At 31.3% G+C, this 15,356-nt stretch overlaps 1 protein-coding gene across 1 annotated transcript in view; it reads right to left on the reverse strand.

The window, feature by feature from the left end:
• LOC140053972 (uncharacterized) overlaps nt 1-15,356 on the reverse strand; it is an 84,942-nt gene that overhangs the window by 7,767 nt on the left and 61,819 nt on the right. The window lies entirely within an intron of this gene.

Consider the following 15,356-nt stretch of genomic DNA (forward strand, 5'->3'; position numbering starts at 1 on the left):
TAATAATTATTATTCTATTGTTAACGTTTTCCATCTTCCGACATTACGCTTTCCACAATTTGTTTCCATTTTTTTTCTGTTTATGGCAGGATGGTTTGTTATTGTGTTAGTGTTTACTAGTCCTTGTAAGTCTTTCTTTATTTGATTCATCCAGTTATTTCTTGGTCTTCCTACGGGTCGTTTTAATTAATTATTAATATTTCTATTAATAATAAAATTAATAATTGTGTTAGCTAAAAGTGTACATGTGTTTTCTAAAAAATAAACCTCTTTCAAAGAATTACAGTATCACTTTAAATAACAATAAATTGTGTACAAGTTATATATACAAATCCACATAATCCGTTTCTCTGATTGACTGAAAGTCGTTACTGCTTTAACAATAGAAAAGAATTGAAATCAAAATCTGGCAATTACATGACATTGACAGGTAATCATCTTAAGTCTGTATTTCCCTTTGATCTTTACAGCCTCATACCATACTTAAATTGCCATTAGGAAACAAGGAATAATAATAGTGACGTAGTTACACTGAGATAATGCTCACTTGACATTCTTATCAGTGTATTTTGGTGGGAAAAGAAGGTCGTACCTTCCGGCCAGGACGTCTGAACAACATGTTCACATTGTCTTTTGTTCACCATTTTATCGCTGCGAACCTTGTCATGAACTTGTTTGTTGTCGCTTTTCACTGAAGACAATTAAATCAAATTTCTACAGGAATGGTTCACTAGTATTTGTATGCCAGTTTGATTGTTGATGGGTTTGCTAAACTAAAAATTGCATCAAGTGAAAATTGATTTAGACACAAGTTGATTTTGATGAGGAAGATGGCATTTTCAACCATATATGTTCTTGTTAGTTTGTTAAGCATTTATGCAGAACAAGTGGTCGGACAGCTGACACTAGGCCAGTGGCCTCAAACAATAACAACTGCAAGTCCAGGAGAAGATGTTACTTTGCCCTGTCAGATAATAGGGATCGATCATAAGAATTACGCAGTGATGTGGCTAGCTAATAGACAACCAATTGTTAGTAGCCAACCGTCATTAATTAATAAAAATCTTAATAGAGTTATAGTTGAAGATTTTAAAATGTCAATTAATGATGACAGATTTGACTTAATTATCTCTATCAGTGATTACGTAGCTTCTAAATTCAACCTGTCTTTGTTTGTCTGCACGGTAGTAAAAAGTGACAACCCAAGCCATTATCGAATACAAACATCAAATTCAACATTGCTTATAAAAAACTGGAGTTTTGAAGCGCCAACATGTTCCAATCAGCCGGACGATGACGGACGTGTACAGTGTCAGTATTCAATCAACCATTTAACGAACGGAAAATTAAGCTTTCTTGGGAATTTCGTACAAATTCAAACCACAACAAGAATGGTAAACAACTACACAATTTTGGAATATGCAACAAATTTACAAGACGTAGACAAAATTGTTCTTTGCGAGGTACTGAATGAAATCTTAGACGAAACAAGAGGTTGTACGACAGGTTTGTTAAAAATAAATTTAAGGTCACCGTTAAACCCTACACAACCTACGCAAAATTCAGAGACAACTTCTACATCAGATGCAAGTACAACTTTGTTGCCGACGATACCACCTTCAAGTACCTCAATAATTTGGATACTATTACCGGTAGTTGTTACGCTGATTATGCTCATATCTTTACTTTGTACCGTATGGTTTATTAAAGTAAATTGTCTTAAAAAGAAAATAGCTTCTAGAGAAAGTGTTAATAATTCTAGTAAAAGAGATAGCACATCGCAAAAACTACGACATGACTACGAAGATATACCAAATGACCATAACCAGTTAAACACAAACATTATGTACGTACACAATAACGAAGGAACACATGAATTACCATCAAAGAAAATGTCATTACCGCATGAATATGAAGAGATCAAACCTGATCAAGCACAATTTGTTGAGAATTCAGGACGAAATTCCATAATTGAGAATTTAAACGATCAAATTCATGAGTACGCTGTGTTGAATAGAGAGAACGACGAACATTTTCAAGGTACTGTAAACATGACTGAAAATAAAGAACGCTGCAATGTGCAAATTATTAACGACTATGAAAGTTTGTGTATGGAAAACAAAACGCAAGAGAGTGATCTAGGTTACATAAACGAAGGAAGGCATGAATATGCAGTTTTGAATGCAGAAATTGAAAACAAAGAAGAAAGTCTAACCAGTGAATACAACAAACCAAATGTTCAAGAAATGAAGGAAGAATACTTATGGTGTAAGAATGAAGTTTACGAGTCATGTGAGGACCTTCAGATTACCAACAATAAAACTTAAATACTTAATATACTGAGAGGTTGAGGGTTAGGGGTTGGGGGTTGGGATTGAAGGTGGTTAATTACAAGTTTTTACATTCAGCCAACATTTTAACCAATCTCAACCAAAGTATTGGAATACTTTATTTTATATATTAAATACAACTCTTGCTTTAAATAATCTTTTAGATATTGCTTATACTATATTATATGCTATACTATCTAGATTATTAATTTCATTATGTAAAATATTTTACTGTATGACATATGGATTATGTAACTTATTAAAATTCACACAGTATTTGTTCAACTCAACGGACTGATATTTTTAATCTTGTACTAAATTGAATAAAGAATAATATACAACTTCAAATCTCTGTCATTTTCATTTTCCAGAAAAAGTTGTTATAATTGAATGCATGATGATGAAATCATGCATAGCAATTAATTACTAAATTTGTGTAACAATGAGTGCACACATTTTCAACATGGGCTTCTTTTCAAGGATTAATGCAGTAACTACATTTTATTCATGCTTGTTTATACAATAGTTTATGTAATAATTCAGCAAGCTTTCTTTGGTAATTATGCAATAAAGACTGTTTATTGCATGACCTTCTACCTTAAGCTTTGTCTACACTATCAAACTAGTTTGACCAAAACAAATTGGATATGCCCAAATATGGTAGTGATAACCCCAAATATGATAGTAATATGACATCATCATGTCTATATTTGGGCACATCATCACATTTTTTGGTTTGATAATGTAGACAGAGCTTTACATAAAACTAAAAATCATGTAAATATGCAGTTACTGAAGTAGAATAATATTGACACGATCCTTTTACGAGACTGTAATTGTCACATACTGACCAATGAGATATAATAAAATGTTTTGAAATGATCAATATGTAATACTTTACGTTTCAGTATTAGAAATAGTACAAAAGGTCATTTATAATACATTTTCAATGTAGTGGTATATTCCTCACACAGTAGACTCAGACACTGGCTTGAAAATTATTAATTTTTACTAGAATTTTTGTTTTGATCAAGATTTTTGTTCAAGATACAACACAAGATGGATTGTGTTATTGGTTATTGGCAAAGTAGGTTTGAAGCTGCAGAGATTATTTCAAATGATAGAAATATTTTGGTAAACCAGTATTGATAACATTGCTGAAAGTTTCTCAATTCTAGGTGATGAAATGAATTTCACACTTTTTATCAAAATATCATGTTTAATAGATTTTGAACCATCTTCTACTAGTATTAAAACAAAGTATATATGTTCCGTGTTTGAACCAAGCGATAAAGGTGTCCCTGTTGAAACAGCAATTTCATTGTTATTATACAGAAACATACATTTAGTTCTCCTTTGTGTGGAGACATCAAGACAACAGTTATCATTGGAGAAACATTATCATTAGGATGTTTCCCACCAGTAGTCCAGTCCCTAAGGGGAAATGATGTTACCATAGTGGATACAAGTGTGCCCTTTGGCATGTTGATAGAACATGATATGGAGATACCAAAACAAAGTTACTGGAAATCTGATTTGACCTCTGTGACCTCTGACCTCAATTTTTATATTTCTATCTTAAACAGCCATATCTCCGCAACGGGTTTGACAATTGAAATGATATTGGTGTCAAATAGATCAGAGGGTACATATTTATATTCGCTCTAATAGAACTTTTTTCCAAAAAACGACCGGAAATGTAATTTCTCAATGTTTTGACCTTTGACCTCGGCTTACTATATCTCAATAACTACTGGTCAAATTTTCTTGAAATTTGTTTCAAATTGTTAAGAGCATACATATTTATATATACTCTAATTAAACATGTTCTTCCAAATCCACAGGAAATGTCATTTACTGACCTTTGACCTTTAATGTTTAAATATGTCTGTATCTCTGTAACCAAATGTCATAAAAAGTTCAACTTGGTGTCAAAATGTTCAAAATGTAAACATTTATATTAGCTCTAATAGAAGATGTTATCATATTTTTACTGGAAATGCCAGTTTGAGGTATGACCAGGATATACTGTTAAGCGTGCGTGTGTCATAGCCTACTTATAATAATATACCTAAAATATAGATTTAATGGACCAGAACTACATTCAATATCCTATCTAGCCTTTTACAATTTTTTTAAAACTTAATGTTTAATTTAATTTCAATATATAATTCCATCGCATGGTAGGCCTACACCGTAAGAGCAACATTTAATATCAACAAAAAATTAAATAAACTTAAAAGTTAAATAACATTAAAAAAAAAGAAAGAAAATCAGGATCTTAAAGAAAGAAAAGAAGAATTAACCAATGCGATTTGATACTCATAAAACATATGACCTAATTATCAATTAATTGCTTGAAGTATGCTGACAAAATAAAATGCTTGAAACAGTGAGGAAAAAGCGAAGAAAAGAAAAACATATGTTTAAAATATTAGAAATCTGAAAAGGATCAAAGACAAATTAATTACAAAGCTGATTTCTTTTCAAGAACATACTGTAGTGGAATATAAAAGGAAAACAAACCAGTGAGCAGTCAAAATTACCATCTTGGCTTGATGAGGCAATAACACATCCAGCTCATAACACTCTACAACAAAATCTTTGAAACCAGAAGAAATCAAGAGAAGCAATGATAATTATACTTTAATCCACAAAAACATGACAAAACTGACATCAACCATTACCGACCAAACGAACATTATCACATGTACACAAATAATTTACAAAAGTAATCAAAAAACAAAATCAGAGACCGACTAGAAGTAAATAAACCAATATATAAGGCTTTATACAGTAGGACCATCTTATACAGTTGGTCAATCAACTAAAATAAAAAGGAAATGAATATCACCAAATCTTTGATTTAGAGATTATCAGAAAGCATTTGACTCAATAAAACAGGCATTACCATATTAGAGGGAAATATTATACCTCAACAAATATTGATTACGATTGTTCAAAGAGAAGTTAAGGAAGATTAGTAAGACAAGGTGACACTTAAGATCTTCACTGCATTGGAAGAGGTGTTTAATCAAAGAGCTAATCTAAAAAATAGAGTAAATATCACTTTAAAGACAAAATAAACAGTTAATTTAACCAAAATCACAATTGACTTCCAGCCTATTTTTTGCTTTAAATTACAGTTTTTTTGGGTATGCACTATATCATTTTTTTTTCAATCCAATTTTTGGTGAAACTATTATGTGTGACATTAAAATTGCATATTCAACAAAAATATTTGTCAAAATTACTTTTGTCAGGGGGAAAATAAGTATATCTTTATTAGCATGTGATATTATTAGCAAATATTTCAAATGTAGTTTTAAAACTTTCCCATTACAAACAATTGCCATAATTCTGATAACATTACAATACACCCATCCTCTGGGACTTATTTTCAAATGTAGCTAAAACTTTCCAGTACAATTCCGGTCATTTTGATGTGTATAGATGCATGCAGTAGCATTGGAAAGGCGAGAGAGGGGGAGGTGGTTGGGGTGATGGAGAGACATATTTTTTACATGTTTGTCTACACTATAAACTAGTTTAACAAAAAAGGTGTGATGTGCCCAAATATGGTAGTGATATGTCATTCATCGTGTCCATATATGGGCACATCACATTTTTTTGTCGCATAAAAATGTTATAGTGTAGACAGAGTTTAATATTTGTGTAACATGTAACAAAAATATGTGTCTCTCCATCCACCCCAACCCCCTCTCCTCTCTCGATCTTTTTTTTTAGATTATTAATTGCTAAATATGTGCAAAACGATGGGTCATAGCTCAAAATGACATTTCCAATTGAATTCTGACAAAATATTTTGTTAGAGCAAATATAAATGTGTATATTCTAAACAATTTGACACCAAACTGAACTTTTTAGGACAAATAGTTACCGAGATATTGACATATTCAAACATTAGAGGTCAAGGGTCAAAAAAGCTTAATTTATGGTAATTTTTTGAAAAAAGTTTCTATTAGACTAAATATTAGATTTATGTTCTTAACATTTTGAGCCCATTCTCAAATCTCTGAGATTGCGTGTTATTGAGATATTAGGCAATCAAGGTCAAAGGTCAAACTGAAAAATAAAGCCTTTGCGGCCATTTTTGTACAATTATTTTCATTATAGCGAATATAAATATATATCTTCCAAGCATTTTTTAAAAAAAATAAATGTAAAATGTCCCTGCGTTTCCAAGATATGGCGATTTTTAGTTATATAATAGAAAAATATAAAAATTGAGGTCAGAGGTCACAGAGGTCAAATCAGATTTCCAGTAACTTTGTTTTGGCATCTCCACACTATACTCTACCAAACTGCTATACTGAAAAATTTGTATCCAGTTTGGTAACATCCCACCCCTTTTTCTCCCCTTAGGGACTGGACTACAGTAACAGATTATGATGTAACAACAACTTTAACAGTGAACAAACAAGTGTTACCTATTTATAATTGGTTAACCAATGCTTACAACTTGACTGTAACAAAAGAGTACCATGATGCAGTGTTTGTATGTGAATCAAGAAGAAACGAAACAAATGAAATCAGAAATTGCTCTGTTGGTCCAATCACTGTCAACTACAAACCAGAGATTAATATCACAAAAATATCACCACTGGAATACATCTGTACAGCAGAGGCTAGACCACCTGTTAATGAAACAAACTGGATTGTGGAGCCTAAAATTTCTCAGGAAAATTTTGAAATATTAATAAATAACACATTAATATTTACTGAGCAATTAAAAGCTAACTCTGTTATAGAATGCTGGGCAGAAAATTCTGTTGGAAAAACAACAGAAATATTTAAAATAGTCAACTTGAATGATGAAAATAAGGACATTGAAGAAAATAGCAACAGCATCTTCATTACTATTGTTATTATCAGTGCTGTTGTTTTTATTGTTGTAACTATGCTTTGTATTATCCGCAAGTCCAAAATAAAAAAATCAGCAACTACAATTGATGCTAGCGATGTTGCTAGCCAGTCAAGCACAGAAGTGAATGACTATGCAGCATGTGAAACTATACAATTAAACAACATAGGTCAGAGTTCAGGGGTCATGACAGATAATTTGACACATACCGTATTGATCAAAGAGATGCAGCTTACAGAACTATTCATAGCTTAGGTCACAGTTCAAGGGTGACAATTGATGATGCATGCAAAACACCAATGGAAAAAGTATGTGGTGAAGCTAATGATGAAGATGACACAAAGTACATTTCTGAACAGTTTCACATAGGTCAAAGGTCAGATATGACTGACAGCATAGCGTAATAACGTTGACAGTGAAACAAGTAAAACACAGGAAGCCGTATATGACCAACCTTATGCTAAAGTTGTGAAGAACAAAATCGATAAATATGATATTCCTGAGTTGGTTGCACCTACTAGAGTTTACGCTAACAATTATTGTGTTAGAAAACAGCATGCTAGACAATCTTCTTCTGTGAGTCTTCAAAGCAAAGGTCAGAGTTTAAAGATCATACCTGATAACATAGCTTACATAAATTCCAATTTGATGAGAAATTCTATACCTAACAGAGTTTATGTTAACAATCCTTTGTGATAGAAAACAACGCTTTAAACAACCTTCTTCTGAAAATAGCCAAAGCAAAGGTCAGAGTTTAAAGGTCATACCAGATAATGTAGCTTATATAAATTCCAATTTGATGAGAAATTCTACACCTAACAGAGTTTATGTTAACAATCCTTGTGATAGAAAACAACACTTTAAACAACCTTCTTCTGAAAATAGCCAAAGCAAAGGTCAGAGTTTAGAGGTCATACCAGATAACATACCACACATGAACACAAGACATTGACAAATACAGGAAACTTTATATGACGAACCTTATGTTGAAGTTAATAAAGACAAAGAAAATTGCAATAGACACCAAACAGAAAGTATGGGAAACACGTCACCTTCAGACAGAGCTTTAGGTCAACCATAGGTCAAAATTGAAGAAAAGTGATAGACAAACAAATGCAGTTTGAGGATTTGCAGTTGCTACCATGTTTGTTATAGCAATTTACTATATATATTCTCATAATTATTGCTATTAATCAAACTAATAGAGAAAACAACAACAATTAAATGTATCTTTTTAGAATTTATTTTATATTATTTTATAAAATTATCAGTGGACTCTTTATTTTATTTACAAGATTAAATAAATTATATTTATTCACAAACGAATAAACTGTAAACCAACAAAAAATGGTTTAAAAATTTGATCACCTGATGGTAACCAATCAGTTCATGATACATAATTAGCAAATGAATATTCATTTATTTTAGTACTTATTAAAGATTAAACAAAACATCATTTTCCAATAGAACATCACTTCCTACGGTGGTTTAAACTCGGAATTTTCTGTAGAATTGTTTGAGAGATGAAGATTAACAACATGGATCGTACTGTTTACTTCCTGATAGTATTTGCTTTAACATCTTTTTTTGCTGAGCTAATTGCTGCTGTGACATCATCAACAACACTGTTGGTCTCTCCAGGCCAGAGTGTGGCACTGCCATGCATTTGTAATAATCTAGATGATGACAACAAAGTTACATGGAATTATTATCGAAGTGCTGAGGAGAAAATCACTATTTCAAAAGACAGAAATGTCTTGTCAACAAGTATTGATAAACTGGTTGAAAGTTACTCAATTACAGTTGGTGAAAGCTGTGCAATTGTAGGTGATGGAAAGAATTTCACGCTTTGTTTCAAAATACCAAGTTTAATAGATTTTAGGGGTTTATCTATTAGTATCAAAATAGATTATACATGTTCTGTATCTAAATCAAGCAACACAACTGCAGAAGAAACAACTTTCAGTGTAACCATACAGAAACCAACATATATTCCTTCAATGTGTTCGGAAAAGACTTCAACGGTTGTTATTGGGGAAACATTATCATTAGGCTGTTTACCCCCAGCGACAAATTATGTTACAACAAATTTAACATTGAACAAACACGTTTTACCAACCACAAATTCTCAAGCTTACAACTTGACTGTAACAAAAGAACATCATGATGCAGAGTTTGTATGTGAATCAAGAAATAAAGGAAAAATTGAGATAATATGTACTGTAGGCCCGCTCATTGTCAACTACAAACCAGAGATTAACATCACACAAGTGAATCCACTAGCATTCCACTGTACTGCAGAGGCTAGACCAACCGTTAATCAGACAAACTGGATTGTGGAGCCTGAAATTCTTCAAGAAAATGTTAAGATATTAAATGATATATTATTCTTCCCTGAAGAATTAGACAATGATGCTTTTTTAGAATGCTGGGCAGAAAATACAGTTGGAAAAACAACAGAAAAGTTTTACGTTTCAAAGTTAAACAATGATCCAGATTTTTACATTGTCATTATCATTATTATAATCATTGTCATTGTTTTTGGCATTATTATCATTGTAATCTACTACCGCAAGTGTAAGAGAAACCAAACACAGAAAATTGACAATGATGATACCGGGAATGATACCCGTGTTGTGGAGAGGATAGGCAGACAGGAAAATGGATACCAAGTACCAGAAGAACATGTCACTGTCAGGCAAAATTATCAACAGTTACAAAAAACGAATATTAAACATGATGAAATGGCTGCAGGTTATGAAAAAATTACGCCGATTGACAAAGGTCAGAGTTCAAGGGTCATGTCAGATACTTTGGCATACATGACCACTTTTGATGGTAGAGTCACATGGCAACAGGAATCTGTATGTGATGAAACTTACATTGAAATTATTGATGATACAAAATAGGAAACGTTTTTGGCAAATGTGTAAAAGGAAATCCTAGTAACAATAAAAAATGTTGACACAAAACTGGTTATAACAAAATTTCAAAATAATTGAACCGTGTTTCCAGTATCAATAAGTTCCACGACATTCAACCTTCAGAACAAAGGAATTAGAAATCCTGAACTTCATACATTCCTGACATACAAACAATTAATTCTGACATCAAACCCTAAAATATCACTAATATTTTGTAAATATAAGCATGTTAATTCTTTGCAGTTTATTGTTATTCTAAAATAAATGCTTCAACTTGATATATAATAATTAAAAATAAAAATAATAAATAATAATAATATAGTATACAAAATACTAACATTTTGTAAATTGTAAATAATTCTAGTATACTTGTCTTTTAGATTAAAATTTTGTCAATTTGCAAAATATAACACTTTTTTTTCAAAAATGTATGTGTTATTGCATACGGTATTACCTTCAGCACACACAATAAATAAAACATTAAATTGTAAATAATTTTATACTTTTGTCTTTTTTATATTAACGTTTTATACTATACGTTTTTCTAAACAAATTGTTATATTGGATATTCTTACAGCACACCTATTTCCGCATCATCATGTATAGTATCATTTTTATATTCTAACACTTCCAGGAAATCTGACCATAAAAAATCATGATTTTCTTAACTTTTTTTTATAATATATTCACCTTTGTATAGACTGAATAAACCAGTTTAGTTTTATTTCATGAAAATATTCTTAACAGCATTTCAAATACAACATGGAATTTTGAGTTTATATGACGCAGTAAGTTACTGCAGTAAACTGCAGTAGAATAATTATGACATGGTCTCTAAATTCTGACATGGCATGTAACTAAATAATTTTATACTTTTGTTTAACATTTTGTAATATTTTAGATATTTAATATTAACGATCTTTTCCAAAAAATAAAAACACACCTATTTCGGCATCATCATGTATTGTATCCTATTCTACAGCATATCAACCCTTCCCATTTAAAATAACAGGAAATCATTAACGAACTGATATGAACGAAATCATGATTTTCTTATTTTTTATGATATATTTACCTTTCTATGGAATGCATTTAAACCAGTTTAGGTTCATTTCATGAAAATATTCTTTACATTATTTCAAATACAGCATGGAATTTTGAAATTTATTTGAGTTTATATGATGTGTACTACTGTACCACAGAATATGAATTATAACACGCAAAAAAAAGAGAGAAATAAAACATATACTTTGCAAATACTTTGCTTTTGTTTGATTTTTTATTATCGTTTTGTCAAAAAATAGACAAGTACTGTAGTCCGGCAGTAAGCTGATCATTATGGTTGTGAGTTCAATTGTCAGATACTGTACCAGCCAATCAGTGCATGATACATAATTATCAAATGAATATTCAATAGTTTTAGTAAGGAACTTGTTGAAAATTCAACACAGTATCGTTTTGTCCAAGCCTAAGCTTCCTTGTACACTGTACACACTGGTTAAAAAAATATTTATATTTTTCATTTACTTGGATTTTTGTAAACTGAATATAGTCTCTTTCAAGATGGATTGTGATAATGTTTTCTTCTTGGTTGTATTGACTTTATTGTCTTCATCTTCATTTGCTGTTGAGTTTGTCACTAGGCCACCTTTAACAGTCACTGTCTATCACGGTCAGAATGTATCACTGCCTTGTGCTTTTGAGAATTTGATTCTAAATCACCACATAGTAGAATGGACTTATTTGCCAAGTTATGACATCCAGTACAATATTTCAAAGGACAGAAATATTTTGTTAACAAGTATTGACAACATTGCTGAAAGTTACTTAATTGTAGGTGATAAAGAGAATTTCACACTTTTTATCAAAATACCAAGAATAATAGATTTTGAATCATCTTCTAGTATTAGCACTTATTATAGATGTTCTGTGTTTGAACCAAGCAAAGATGTCCCTGTTGCAACAGCAAATTCAACTGTTATTATACAACCAATATTTAGAGATCCAGTTTGTTTAAAAATCAACAAACCTGTTGTCATTGGAGAAACATTATCATTAGGATGTTACTCAACAGAGACATATTATGACATTAAAACAATTTTAAAAGTGAACAAACAAGTTTTACATACTAATTATTATGTTGGGCCCTTCAATGTTTACAACTTGACTGTAACAAAAGAACACCATAATGCAGTGTTTGTATGTGAATCAAGAAGAAAGGAAACAAATGAGACCAGAAGTTGCTATATTGGTCCAATCACTGTCAACTACAAACCAGAGATTAACATCACAAAAATATCACCACTCGAATACCACTGTACTGCAGAGGCTAGACCTCCTGTTAATGAAAAAGTCTGGATTGTGGAATCTAGTGTTCCTGAAGATCACTTTACTATTTTGAATGGGATTTTGAAATTTACTGAATTGCCAAAGTTTGGTTCTGAAATAACATGTGAAGCGGGAAATCTTTTGGGAGAAGATTCCAAGTCAATGATCATTCCATTGTTGAAAAATATTGATGGAGAAAAAATCAGAAATGATGAAGAAATAATAAGAAATAATGAAGAAATGATAAACAATGATAGTGCTAGAATTTACATGATCTTATTATTTGTTGTTATAACTATTAACATCCTTTTTGCAATTGGCATTTGCTACCATAAATATAAAAAGAAACAAAATAATAACATTACTGATGATGACTATGATGATACCACTAAAAGGCAGGAGAGACAAGATGAAGATGAATATCAAATACCTGACAAAAGTACCAGTCAACATTACCAATCATTAAAATTAGAAAAAGTTGCTACTAATAATGATACTACTTATGAAACTACTTTCACAATTGACAAAGGTCAGAGTGCAAGTGTCATGCCAGATATATACATGAGCTCTATTGATGGTGGACAAAAGATAGAAACTGTGTATGATACAGCTTATGCTGAATGTGCTGTTAACGAAAATGATGGCACAAAATATGAAGTCATTCCTGATATTAAAGAATGTAGAAAAGACATCGGGCGAAGTTTATGTGAATAATCCACGTGAAAGGAAGCAACAACCTAAAGGACCTGAATGTAATGAACCACATATAGAAATTGTTGTTGACAAACAAGACATTACAAAACATGCTGATGTTGAAAACACATCCACACCTAGTGCAGTTTATGTGAATAATCCACATGTCAGGAAACGACAACCTAAAGGACCTGTATGTGATGAACCACACAAAGAAATTGTTGATGACAAACAAGACATTACAAAACATGCTGATGTTGAAAACACATCCACACCTAGTGCAGTTTATGTGAATAATCCACATGTCAGGAAACAACAACCTAAAGGACCTGAATGTGATGAACCACACATAGAAATTGTTGCTGACAAACAAGACATCACAAAATATGTCGATGTTGAAAACACTTCCACATCCAGTTCTATTTATGTCAATAATCCGCATGTTAGAATACAGCCATCTACAAACATTCAGAAATAGTGAAAATGGTCATTATTGGACACCCCACGCCATTGATAGCTGTTTATTGAGACAGCTCCTACACAGGGATGTTATAATTGCTTTTATACTGGCATTAGTTAATGGATAATATCAATTTTGCGCAGAAAACATTTACGCTCTAAAAAAAAACTGTTGTTACTTGGTATAATTAATAGCTTGTTTAAACTACATTTTGTAAAGAAAGAATCTTACTGCTGCTGTTAATACTTTCCACACTAGTATAGTAAATCAGTATAAATTATAATAGAAAGTATAAAATTTAAATAAAAATAATCAAGTAATAACATGCTGTAAATATGCATATTAATATTCTCAGATGTATTTTGATTTTCATTATTAATTTACTATTCTTTGATTATTATCCTATTTAACGTTTTTAACCCTTATAACAGTAATCATGTGACGCCATTTGGACCAATCATGTTCTTGTATTTAATAGGCTATGTAATATAATTACTATGTATCACTAGAATTATAAACCTGGAGGAAATAAAGACGACTCGGAAATTTGTCGGACCATTATTACCATTTTAGGATGCTGATTCCAAATGTTATATGGGCGGTTTAGGGTGGTGTTTTTCTATTTAATATGTAAACTGTAATTCTCAATTTCCACTTTATGAGGCAGTTACTACAATAAACAGGTTAAAGAGCAAACAAAATGCTTACAGTTACAACTGCATTAGGACAATTTAGACATCCTACATGCTATATATTTACTACAATACAATAAAGTAAAAACGAGTCATAAAATCATTCCATCAATTTTTTAACTTTTCTAACTTTCTTACAAAACAATGACATAAAGAAGGATTTTTTAATACAAAAAGTATCAACTATTATGAATCACTGTGTTGACATTAAAAGGTCTGAAAAAGACACATTCTTCCTGAAAGTGAGTCAGAACTTTGAAATACAGAGGGCGCTGTTTTATATAAAACCACAAGACCATGACTATTCAATAACTGACAGTATTACACTTGTTCACCACTTTCTTTCTAAAAGAAAATATTGCTATTAGAATTTCTGTCTACAAAAGTCAATGTACTATCATGGAGGTACAGTATGATATGACAATACTATTATTATATTATTATACCTCCATGCTATTTAAACTCTTCAGACAAAAATGGCAAAGGATGAAAAAAAAGTGCAATTTCACTTTTCTTGCTGCTTTATTATGTTGACTGAACCTGATCAGCTTTCAGCCAATGAGTGAACAGCAGAGGATTATCAATACCACTCAAACCTTTCACTACTGCAATCACGGGATCTCATGGTTGACCGAGTTTGATCAACTCTAAGCCAATGAGTGAACAGCATAGGATTATCAATTAATATGCATTACTTCCATTATTTTTACAATGAATTTCCGCTAGTACTCATATAGTATTTCCTATAATACATTCATGTTGGTTTGAAATCAATACATGTTACTTCCTTAAATTTAAATTGTTTATACAATCAACAACTTTCTCGAAGAAACAAACATGATGCACTCTGGTAATGTTTACTTACTGATTGTATTGACTTTAATATCTTTGTTTTCATCATATGAGTCAAAGTTTGTTACTAGGCCATCATCCCCATTAACTGTTTTTCCAGGTCAGATTCTTTCTCTGCCATGTGTTTTAAAGAATGTCTTACCAAATAACTCTGTAGTTCGATGGACTTATCGGAAATTATATTCAGAAAAA

Source organism: Antedon mediterranea, chromosome 7 (genome assembly GCF_964355755.1).
Source record: "Antedon mediterranea chromosome 7, ecAntMedi1.1, whole genome shotgun sequence".
Classification (NCBI taxonomy): Eukaryota; Metazoa; Echinodermata; class Crinoidea; order Comatulida; family Antedonidae; genus Antedon; species Antedon mediterranea.